The 12271-nt window shown below is 33.2% G+C and overlaps 1 protein-coding gene across 1 annotated transcript in view; it reads right to left on the reverse strand.

The window, feature by feature from the left end:
- Nucleotides 1-12271, reverse strand: part of LOC129966669 (hexosaminidase D-like) — a 285439-nt gene that overhangs the window by 248432 nt on the left and 24736 nt on the right. Inside the window, exon 2 of the mRNA XM_056081176.1 lies at nucleotides 9142-9191. The gene's annotated coding sequence lies outside the window, so the exon portion shown is untranslated. The remainder of the gene's footprint in view (nucleotides 1-9141; nucleotides 9192-12271) is intronic.

Raw genomic sequence — 12271 nt, forward strand, 5'->3', positions numbered from 1 at the left:
ACAAAGGATTCCTTTCCTGAAAATGGTCATTTTTTAAAAAATCTGCTATACGCAAGTGCATTATTCATGCCCCCGCAAAACGGAGGTTATTAGATGACCCCAACTTTGATGCAAGAAACAGAAAGCTTCACATCTTATCCTCACCCCCATTAAATTTCTCAAAGCACTTTGTTTACTTTCAAAACTAATTGAACTTCCCCTATAAACAGCATCCTACAACGCAAACGGATGAACGGATAGCAACGAAATTTGGCATACAGACTATACACGAGATGCGCTCAAGGAATTTCAAATAAAAAAATTTAGTTTTAAAATGTCCACTAGATGGCGCCTTTTCCGCAAAAGCATTAAATTTAACACAATAAACAACCAAAACGGAATATAGAAACAGTATTAACAATCAAGAACAATAATTATTAGTAATAAAATGTAAAACCGGAAAAAGCTGTCAGTTGTAGGAAAAAAAATATCGAAACTTGCATGCTTGCGAAGAAGACGAAGCTTTATGCAAAACAGATTAGGATATGAAGCGTAAGCAGACGTTGTCATGTTTTATGTCCGTGCGATTTCTGATTATGGGACTACTTAAAAAGTCTGATGTATCGTAGAGGTGTTGTGACGTTGAATGACTTAAAGAACTCCATAACGCTTCATTTGCGAAGCATCACAACTGATCAGTTACGATCTGCTGTTGAACACACTGTCAATCGACTTGAAATTTTGCAGGTGAATGCGGGTGATCACATGGAGCACCTTTCCCTACAACGTCCTGGACACGATTAACAACTGCTCCTCTTGTGTAATTTCCTACTAATCTGTTCTTGTTTTTGCAAGCTAAACTGTTTTGTCTCCCTCAAATCGTGTACTGTTATTTTTTCCTTACCTTAACTTAATGTGGTTCGATGAACGAGATGATCAGAAACTAGTCTAGTCAATAAATGTTAATATTGTTTCTGCATTCCGTTTTGGTTTTTTATTGTGTTAAATTTGATGTTTTACCGGAAAAGGCGCCATCTGGTGGATATTTTGGAACTTTTTTTTTCGAAATTCAGTGAGCACATCTCGCGTATAGTCTATATACCAAATTTCTTTGCAATTCGTTCATCCTTTTGCGTTGTAGGATGCTGTTTATAGGGGAAGTTTAATTATAACCATCGTGAGTACATATATTACTTCTCAGCGCAATAAGTGTCCTAATATGGTAAACAGTTTTAGTAATAGTAATAGATTCTGAATGGAAGGATGCTGGGTCAACAAAATGAAAAATTCCAGAAACAACAAGAATTTTAAGGATAGATAAATCAGGACTCGAATTATGATTATCTTTCTAAAAATTCCGTAGCTTAAAACTCAAAAACTATATAAATCCGAGAGATAAAGTTACAAGCCAGTCAGAATTCACTCGAGCATTGAGTTAGTAACGAATCGGCAACCGAGTTCAACTGAAGCGAGTATTCAGGTGAGAATAACAGACGTTCGAGAGGCGAGAATAGTTGAGCAAAATCCCTATCCTACGGAATTCTCTGTCAGCGCTTGGCTTTGTTAAAATTGTTTAATATCGATTTGAGCTACTGTTGACTATAAACTCGATTCTTGTATATGCTTGTATTGTTTTGCTGTTTGTGTGTTCGTGTTATAGTGTAAAGTAAAGCGTCGTTATTTGTTACTGAGACGTAGCGTTTTCCTGTTACTAATACATCAGACCTTTGATTTCTGGATTTTGAATTTCGTATTATATCTATATAGTTCAAAACATTTGCTGTTTGAAACTATACAACCTTTACATCACATTGCTCAAGAAATTATATTGTTGCAATAATGTGAATCTGTATTCCACCAAACCTGTATTGCACATTCTGTTTAGAACATCCTTCCCTTTCCATTTACTGAATTCACTAGCAAAAACTTCTATATGGCGGTTTCGTTGTTTATCTTGGAAAGATTTTATTTTAAGACACTCTTCCTTCCCTCTCCAACAGATGCAGATTAATTAGAGATCCACAAAATTAGAATATAATTATTTCACTATAATTGTATTAACATGATGCGTTTTCGTAAGCCTACTTAGCCTTTAAGTCTATCTAAGGATTTTTTAATCATACTGCATATAAAATTACTCTAAACGTATTTCTAAAGTGAAATTTATTTAAAAATATATTTAAGAACTCTCAGCTTTCTACAAATATAAACGTAGACAGGTTCTGTTTCCTTTACTGCACTTTCATTAGATGGCGAGGGGAGGAGGAAGAAGTGAATTGATTAACTTTCCAAAATAGTCTTCCCTGTTCAACAGCAGGAATAACTCTTCCATTTTAATCAAAGTTCAAAACAAAACCGCTAATAAATATTCCGTCGCTCGCATCATTAAGCGACTCTAATTGCATGTTCGACACACTTCGTTCCAAAAACGTCCGACGAGAGGGAATTCCGAGTTTTTCTTTCACTTCTTGCATTTCCCTTTTTCCATACATTAGCTTAATGAATAGGGAAATCATCTGACCCAGATCTAGTTCGATTGCTTTCATAAATGAAATAGATAATATAAAAAATAATTAAGAGATTGAGCTATAAATAATTAAGTTCTAGACACGCTAATTACAGACGACGCGTTTCAATACGTTAACTAAAAAAAGGACCCGAAATAAATTCATTAAATCCTTAATTCGAACGATACAGCAAATTGTCAATTAGGCTTAATTACAGAGTTCAACACTCTAATCAAGTTGGATGGAAAAAAAAAACAATAGATGATAGAGGCGTAATGACTTCTATGGAAATTTAAGCACCAATTTCCATAGATTTTTATGAATTTGCTAGGAGTAATAGAATGGAAATATGTAAAAATAGCAGAAATGAAGACATTTTTTTTATTGATTCCATGACTACAATAAAAGTCGCTAATGGGTTGCTTCGAAATTACGTGCTTATTATAAGCTTTGTTTGTTATGTTGCAGAATTTATTTTGATATTTTTGTGATAAAAACAACTTTTTATTGAGTGCTGCCAGATCATTTTTTAATCGTAAACTAACACCAAAACCACATGGTAAACGTAATGGATCATGTGATTTAGTATTTAAATGCGCAATATCTTATGTTGTGTTACTAATGGAAAAGAAGTAGTAGTAATTCAATGGAAATTAGGTTTCAGAAAAACGAAATCGAAAAACTCATGACAATACTTAGTAGAAAATTTGTTACCAATAGAGATAAAAATGAAACACGTGTGCCTTTACTTCAGAAACTTAAAAAGAAAAATAAATAATGCAACGCACCGGAAAATAACAAACTGGCTCACCAAACACAGGAAATATTAAACATACGCCTTAAGTACACAACGGCATAACCAACCGAAAGCTTAGAGCATAAATTAGGCCGTCGAGCACGGAATGTACATAAGAAAAAGAAATAATCTTCACGACAGCTTCATTTCCAACAGTTACGACATCATTTTTTGCCACCAGTACGATGCACAATGAATAACAAAATTAAAATGTCATAAAACCTCGAAAAGATGTCTCGAGGTTTTATGAGAATAAATGAAATCCTTCTTTCGAAATCGGGTTTAAATCGCGACAGTTCTGAGTGCAAAAATTATCAACCTCAGAAATTAATCAAAAGCTTATTAACGATACAGATAATGTTCGTTTCAGTATTCCAAGACTACCGCTTTTCAAAGATTCTACCCCGCTAAGGGGTGAGCGCATTTCCGGAATTCTTCGACCTTGATTTCGCTCAATTAGATATTTTTTCGTTCAATTTTTTTCTTCTACCTGTAAGTGAGTGTCGTGTTGTTTCTTGCCTTCAAAATTGCGTATCCATTGCTTATATGGCAAGTTCAAATGGTAAAAAAGCTTTTAGAAGGGAAACAAAAATATATAATATCATTAAATGCGAGCGAGATCATCTGCTTGCTGTTAATATCAAAATGTTATAAAAAATTCAGTAACAAAAACGTGTTTAACATAAAAAATTATTAATATTACGTAAAAAGCAAATTATCCAATTTTAAAAACCGAAATTTTCTATTTATTTATCATAATTTAATGTTTAAGCCCCTTACACTAAGTAAAAATTGTTCTAAAGCATTTTATTGTGAATTAGTACTTTTTTCCGACAATATTATAATTCATGATGTTTTATCCGCAGTTTGTCCGCTATTTTGACTAAATGAACACATTTTGAACGCATGCGCAAAAGCGCGGAGGGTTTTGAATTCGTGAATGAACAGTACATGATTTTTCAGCTGCTCTTAAGTTCACGTTTACAATGATTAAATAAATTATTGCAAGCAGCAATAACAACATTCGATATTTATAACTTGGCGCAACATCTCATGCCAGACATAATCAAAAGTAGAAACCACAGTAGGTAACTGCCAATGCTACAAATAATGTAACAACAGCTTACTGGTGGGATTTAAGACCAACCGATTTTCGATCTGACTCCAGAATGGTCCAAGTCTTATAAATGGGAGGAAAAAAAAATCAATTTATTCACTGCAATCAGCTACAGTAATTTTACTTAAAACGAATAAGCACAATTATTCAAGTGGTCCTTGCTCTTAAGTCACCCATATTATCACTTGCTCTATTATTAATTCAAATTTTCCCAATTTTTAAAAAACGTTCAGTGTATAAATATGATTTCACCTTTTTGAAAAGATGGCGTTTAAGTTTTGTTTACATGCTGCTAATTTTCACAATACTTGCATCTCTCGAAAATATACGCATCATCTATTAATGATCTGTTTATGGCACCCATTTAAATATAAACAATAATTATTTTTATCTCATTAAGATGTCGAGTTTTGAGATAGAAAAGGAAAAAAAACGGGGGGGGGGGAGTATTTACGAGAAATTTCACTTCATTATTTTACGGCGAAGAAAATCGCTCCTTTGTTGTTTGAAAAAAATACATTCATTATCCAAAGAATGTTTTCGGCGATTAAAAATAATGATTTCAGGACATATAGTTAAAAATATGTAAAACAACAAAAAATGTTGAAAAAGAAATTATGCTGAAAGTTCTAGTCAAAGAAAAAAAAAAAAAAAAAAAAAAAAAAACCTTGCTATGGGATAAATTTTATTCAACTAAATATTTCACAAAAGCGATAAGGAAGTCTTATATGAATCTTAAAGACAGAAATAAACACGAAGCTTTGAAAGGCCATATACGAGTAGCTGCATTAGAAACAAAAATGAAAATAATTTATGTAATGACATTTTAAAGAGGGGGGGGGATAAATTTATTCCGACAAACCTTGAAGCCTGAAAATATTAGTGTATTGAGAACTAGGTCCATCAGATCGAAACAGATCACTCACGGCAGGAAAGTAATGCTGCTAATCGAGGCGAAAAAGTGGCATGATCAATTATGAATCATAGAAACGTGGCAGGCAATGAATGGTAAACATTACAAATTACAACCTATCAATTTAAAAAAGCACTGGAGCAAGAAAAACATTCAAAATAATTTTGAAAAAGAAAACAAGATTGTTTTTAATTTAGTTTTGTTTAGTTATATTAACGTCCCGTTTGAAGCAACACTAGGGCTATTTTGGGACGGACTTCGTCATTTTGAACCGCTGTCAGATGACGAGGACGACACCTGAGCTGGCACCCCCCTCTCCACATCACACCACACCAGCGGGAGGACGTTTGGTCAGGACGGATTTAACGTGCAACAGACCCTCTTACACGACGGTTCTTCGGTGGAATCGGGTCTCTAACCTGAAACCCTCCGGTTAAGAAGCCGAGACCTTACCACCAGGCCACCGTGGCTCAAGATTGTTTTTAAATATGACTACGCGAAATTTTGTACAAACTAAAAGAAACTCTAGAGCCCCTCAACCCACTATATTCACCAAATGTTGCTGTTTCGAATTATTATTTCTATCGCTGTTGAGCATTCTTTTTGGACTGTGTCTCACTGTTAACTCTCTGCAAAGTAATTCGATGCAAAATTATTCACCTAACATAAGGGCTTGCTTATTGTTTCGAAAAATAAATATATATAATTGTTTTAAGATGAATTTCCCCAAAAAATTAATTTACATCTTTTCACCATTCTGCAGGTATTTTTAACAATCAAAATTGAAAAATAAATAAATAAAACGTCAAAATGATGCAGCGACTTGAATGGTGGCTTGAATGGTTAATATGGAAATCCAAACTAGCAGGTACAAAATAATCAGTTAAAAAAAACCGAGGTTATTGCTTTTGTCTGATAAATGGTGATTACTGATTTAAAATATTCTAATTAAATATTTATTTTGCTCAGACAGAGACACACGCAAAAAGTGTCTTTTCTTGGAAAAGGGCAGATATTTATACAACTAATATATTTAAAGATTTCTAATGATGTTTTATATTGATTTTAAGGGACAGTTTCAACATTTCGGCTCAGAATTTTGATGACAGTACTAATAAACAAACAGAGACCACAATGGTAAAATTTCTAAATTCCGTCAGCAGTTTCAGCTGCACAAAATATTGGTTAAGCAAATAAAAATTTGCCACTAATGCAATCCCAAAGAAAACTTGCCGCGGAAAACATCGCAAACGGCAAACAATTCATCTCGTACAAGGCAAATAACAAACATAACCGTCACTTACAGAAACAGCAGAGACTAATGCTAGTTGGTCATAACAACAAGAAGAAAACTGCACAAACCGCCAACAAAGACAAGAAAGAAAAGGGGGGGAAAAAAAAGAGAAATAAAAGACAAAGTCAAGCGACACAATATATCTCTGCTGCGCTTCAATAAATTCTGTTTACGTATTGTTTGAACAACGTCTGCTTCCGCAAATTGTGTTTTCCGTTTTGCCTGCTCGAGATGAATTGCTCTGCTCCCTTACTTAAGCTGACATGAACACTCGAAAAACGTCGTGATTTGGCGGCTAACCATTACATTTGTATCTGAAAAAAGGGAGAGATTGTCACGAAATGCATAAATTATTTTGTTTGCATATACACAATATGCAATATATCCGGATAAATAAAAGGAAAAGTCGTCAGTATTCGGATATACAATATTCGAAATAATATAAGTACACACGGACAGAGATACCAAAATAAAATCAGCGACAAAATACGAAAAGTGCACCTTTTACAATAAAACGATAAAACATTGAATGGCCAATTAATGACGATTCTCAGTTTAAATTATAATGGAACCAATTTAGTCATTCACAAACGACAATTTAACTGTAATAAATCACTTAAAAAGAATTGTTATTCGAATCTTTCGGAAGGAAAAATCAAGTAACAGCCAAATAAATTGACTATCAATACTGTTTATTACAAGAGAAATATGATAGTGAAAGTGTCTTTTCTCTTCGCTCCAATGAAAAGTAAATAGTCACAACACTAACAATATACCTATAGGAGGGACAGCGAACTGTCATACATTTCCTCTGGTCAGAGGTTATTGCAGAAACTGAAATCAAGCAGATGGTCTCCATACAATACCGGAAGTGTGACAATTGCAATTTGAATTAAAAGTTTATTTTCGTGGAAAACGGTTTATTGTATGTCAATACATCAGCACCACACATCAGCGGAAAAGAAACTCGAAAGACGATTATTACACAGCTAAGTTTGGGTATTTTTCCATGCACTCATTCGGTCCATCTGTTTGGACCTCTCAGAGATGTAGCAAGCAGGTATCTTTTTATAGAACATTATATAAAAGATGAAGTGCATCAATATTCGGTTGCTCAATCCAAGGGGTTGTGCTCTTATTCAGCTGTTATCTTTGCTTACATGTTTTCCAACAATACCTAACATCCAAATAAAAAAAAATAAAAAAGTCTTTTTTTGTTAGCGAAAAATAACAACTAGCAATTTCGTATAAATGGATTTTAGACCAGTCACAAACTAATATTCCTTGTATTTATAAAAATTTTTATCCCTCTGGCCCAAAACTCGGATAATCGCTTGCGTGGCATCATCTCGGTCTCGGAACCGCTATTCATGTAAATGATTATTTACGGCAAAAAGCAGAGGACAATTAGATAGGGCAATGTCTGAAAAGTAACGCAGACTACGAAGCGAACATGTTGATTACCTCTTTCATTGCTTTCGCCGTAGGAGAATTCGCCTTTTTTTAAAGAAAGGCCATTCCTTTCTTGTTGACTAATGCTGACGAGAGAAACTCTTTATAACAAGGATGAGTACACGTCTCTGGGAATTTAGAGTGCTCAAAAGCCAGCACTAGTTCATTGAACAAAACCAATACTTTCTGTTGATGAATGTCCCGTTTGGCGACCGATGCTACAGGACCAAAGGAAAATGGCGTTTCCTTTTCCTGTTAATATATAACATTCTTTTCTTGTCACATATCAATCAATATATTGCTCAAGAATGAAGTGGTCTCGTAGTCTGACAGCACCGAAGGAGAAATGATGAATTGTTAGAAATAGTTTTCCTCGGTCAACATGCGTGGCACTCACTGAGTTTCCATGTCTTTCCAAGATTATGTCGATCTTTCCAATATCCAAACCCTTGTGCAAGTTCACACATTTGATGCGACTCGATGCCTTCCTTAAGCATGGCTTTGTTGATGGTGAATGGATATCCAATCTTGGATTTGTCTAGGAGGCTCTCATGTCAAAATATGAATCGACTGAATCATTTTTGTGTTGTAGGCTCACTAAATGGTATCTCTAAAACCGTGATGTATATTTTTTTGAGCAGTTTCAGCCGCAAAACATATTTTGACATTGACAGTTTTATCTCAAGAATGTATTTTTTTAAGGAACAATTTGTACTTTCAACACGAACAACGTGCTTTAAAAACCTTATGCTGAATGAAGATTTATGTAATATCGTGATCTCGCCAGAATTGTAAAACTAGTAATTTAAATTTCTCTTTTATCAATCAGTGGTACGTACTTTTTTAAAAACACGATGATGTGGAGAAAAATTGGATTTCTCGTATTTATAAATTGGCTCTTCGGCAAAACATCCGCACTGTTACATTTTAAGTCATGTCGTTAATATTTCATAAATTTCTAGTTTAGTAATTTTTTTTTCAGTAAATTCATTTCCGAAAAAAAACTAAGTTAAAATTAAATCAATAGCTTATTTTAAGAAGAATAAACTTAATGAGAAGAATGACTTAGTCAATAGCACTTACCGTGACTCACGTCAACGACCACATGATCACCAAAATATATTGTAAAAGACCTAATGGAATAAAAAGGAAATATTAGAGTTACGTACAAAGCAGCATAAATATAATATTTATGTCTTTTGGCTAATTTATGATTACAATAACCAGTTCAAAAAGGAACGGGTGAGAAATTATATTCAAGAATTTCATATAAAAATGTCATACATGCGGTGAAAACTAATTTGGTACGATTAGTATCAATTACAATAATTGCTGCTTAATGTGATCACTTTAGATCTTAAGAGTTTTGATAATATTAACAGGTTGATAACAATAACCGAATGGGAAAAGAAAGAAAAACACTTAACTCAGGACCATCCATAATTTTTTTTCAAAAGTAACAACTAAAAATATTTATTAATTGTTGCTTATCGACAATTATTTTTTAACAGTTTGCTTATATATTGTTCGTAGTTGACTTGTTGTTTTTTCCCCCATACTTCTTTTCAACTCATACATATCCATTGGAATCATCAGTGCTTATTATTTGATTTTACTTAAAATTTAAGATTTTTCACAATTTTACAATGAAAAGGCTGCAAATTTTGCAATTACGCCACAGCGATACGGTGACTTGTTTTCCGGTTAACTTTACGAATTTTAATTTTGTCTTTAACACTCAATTCAGCCTTTAAAAACAATCTCTTTTGCAATAACAATTGATTCCGGTAGTTTATGACTATTCGACAGATTCCAAGCCAGGTCTTATGACCACTGTAGTCTAGACAAAGGAATGTGAACCCAAACCCATTGGAAAGATGATTCCCAGATGCTTCCTTACAAGTGGAGCGAGAAATTCCACAAACGTCAGTTGTTAACGCTGGTTGAAAATGAAGGATCGGTCAATTCTATACGTCAAAACTGATAACCTTAAATGATGTAGTAATCACACGAAATGAATACTTTTGTGTGCATTTGAGTACATCGTTTTGAAACTAAAGAATTTTGATAATATGAATCGTATAATAACATTAACCGTGATCATATTATTCCAATGCATTTTGAGTTAATAGATACATTTTGTAGTGATTTTGATACGGGGGGGGGATAATTCTATATCAAAAACAATGCATCCATAAAATATATTAAAGATTCAAAAGCAGAAAAATAAAAAGTTTTAAAAATATTTTTATTAATATACTAGCCGCCTTTGGCGACCAGCCGGTTCGCCAATCTTAATGTTCGTTAAAATTTTAATAATTAAATATTTTATGCAATTTCTACTTTAATAGCTTCTTCATCAAAATATTTTAAAACTTCAAATTTTGATTATCATATAATTCATTCATAATATTATAAAGGCCTTCAGTCATAACGTAATATGTATCTCTCTCATTTTCTGTTAGCACCCGTAGAATTTATGCTTTAAATTAAAGTGGAAAGAATTTATCTTCAATTAATATAATAATATTTTTTACTGAAACAAAGCATTTTTTTATAATCTTATAACTGAAAATAGAGTCACTCAGCGTTTAAACTTTATGGGCACTAAAGAATATCTTTTTTAATTTATGTAATATCTCAAGAGATGGTCAACAAAATTTTCTTAGATTCATTATGAGCAGATCGATTCATTAACAATGTTTAAATTTAAATGCATCAAACACTAAGAAAATAAAACGAATCGTTTAAAATAAACGGTTGAAAACAGGTTTTAAAAAAAACTACTTAAAAAACGATGTACTTAAAACTATAAGCATATACAAAAAATATATAACTAACATAAATACAATTTACTTACAAAAGCAGGCAACTAACCCAAAAATAATTTAAATCATCCATTGATAACGTTGTCATGGCAACAATCAGAACAGAATGCGCATGCGTGAATTTTCTTCGCCGGTTACGTAACGCATATACGTGATTTTTTCTACGCCAGTTGGGGTAACGCTATGCGGATTAGAAATTTTTAATTTCCTTTATTCTGTTTTATTTTAATTCAAAAGTACTTCAGAATGAATCTGAAAGATTGATTCATTAACAATGTTTAATTTTAAATGCATCAAACATTAAGAAAATAAACAGAACCGATTAAAATAATCCGCCGAAAAATTTTAACCCTAGCCTCATTACTGTTGGGAGAAAAAAAAAAAAAAACTGAAGCCTTTCTCGTTTGGCGCTGGGGATAATGGAAGATTTTTTTGGCGGAAAAGTTGGCGGTGGGGAAAATGGAAGATTTTTTTGGCGGGAAAGTTAGTTTTTAATTAATAATTAAAATTTTAATTAAAAATTCGAAAAAAGAAACCCCAGGTGCACATTCCCAACCTCCAAGGTATACATGTACCAAATTTGGTAGCTGTATGTCAAACGGTCTGGCCTGTAGAGCGCCAACATACACACACACACACACACACACACATTGAGCTTTATTATAAGTATAGATATAGATTAAAAAAGAGAAAATCATTCTTTTAATATATACGCAGTGACCAACCAAATCAGTAAATTAATTAGCTAAAAATAAAACTCTCATTTCGTATTACAACAAAAACTAATTGATCCGCGAATCAAAAAGCAAAAACTCACACAGATGTACATTAAATTACTAAATGTCTCTAAGAAAAGCTAACAAAACCACTCCTCTGAAAATGCTCACAGATCTTTCCGAAATGAATGAAGTTTCAAAAAACGGAGGAGAAAAGATAATTCCACAAACTCAGAAGCGTTGGTTGGAGTCGAATTTTTCCTCATAACTTCTTTATTTGGCGGAAGGGAGCCATTCCGGTCTGGTAGAAATTGTCCGATATGGACAAGGAGCTTGATGCGAAGGCTCGTCACGTCGTTCTAACCTACGTCTAAGAAAAATTAAAATACTAAGAAAAGTTCCATTCTTTTCTATCGAATAGGAATTTTTCTTAAAGACTCCAACAGAGATGAGGGTTTCTTTGGATTTGCTTTTACAAAATCTGGAATTCCGAATTTGGATCCAATCAGTGAAGTTCCACTGAGCATCCATTGGAATACCGGTAGCAATGGAATGCACAATCAAACAAATGGAATGTGTGCGAGTTCCACATAAACTTTTCTTCTTATCGTCTCATAGGAAAATAAAATAGAAGAAATGATTTCCCAAATCTTTTTCGCATACTCACTT

The sequence above is a fragment of the Argiope bruennichi genome, chromosome 4 (genome assembly GCF_947563725.1).
Source record: "Argiope bruennichi chromosome 4, qqArgBrue1.1, whole genome shotgun sequence".
Classification (NCBI taxonomy): domain Eukaryota; kingdom Metazoa; phylum Arthropoda; class Arachnida; order Araneae; family Araneidae; genus Argiope; species Argiope bruennichi.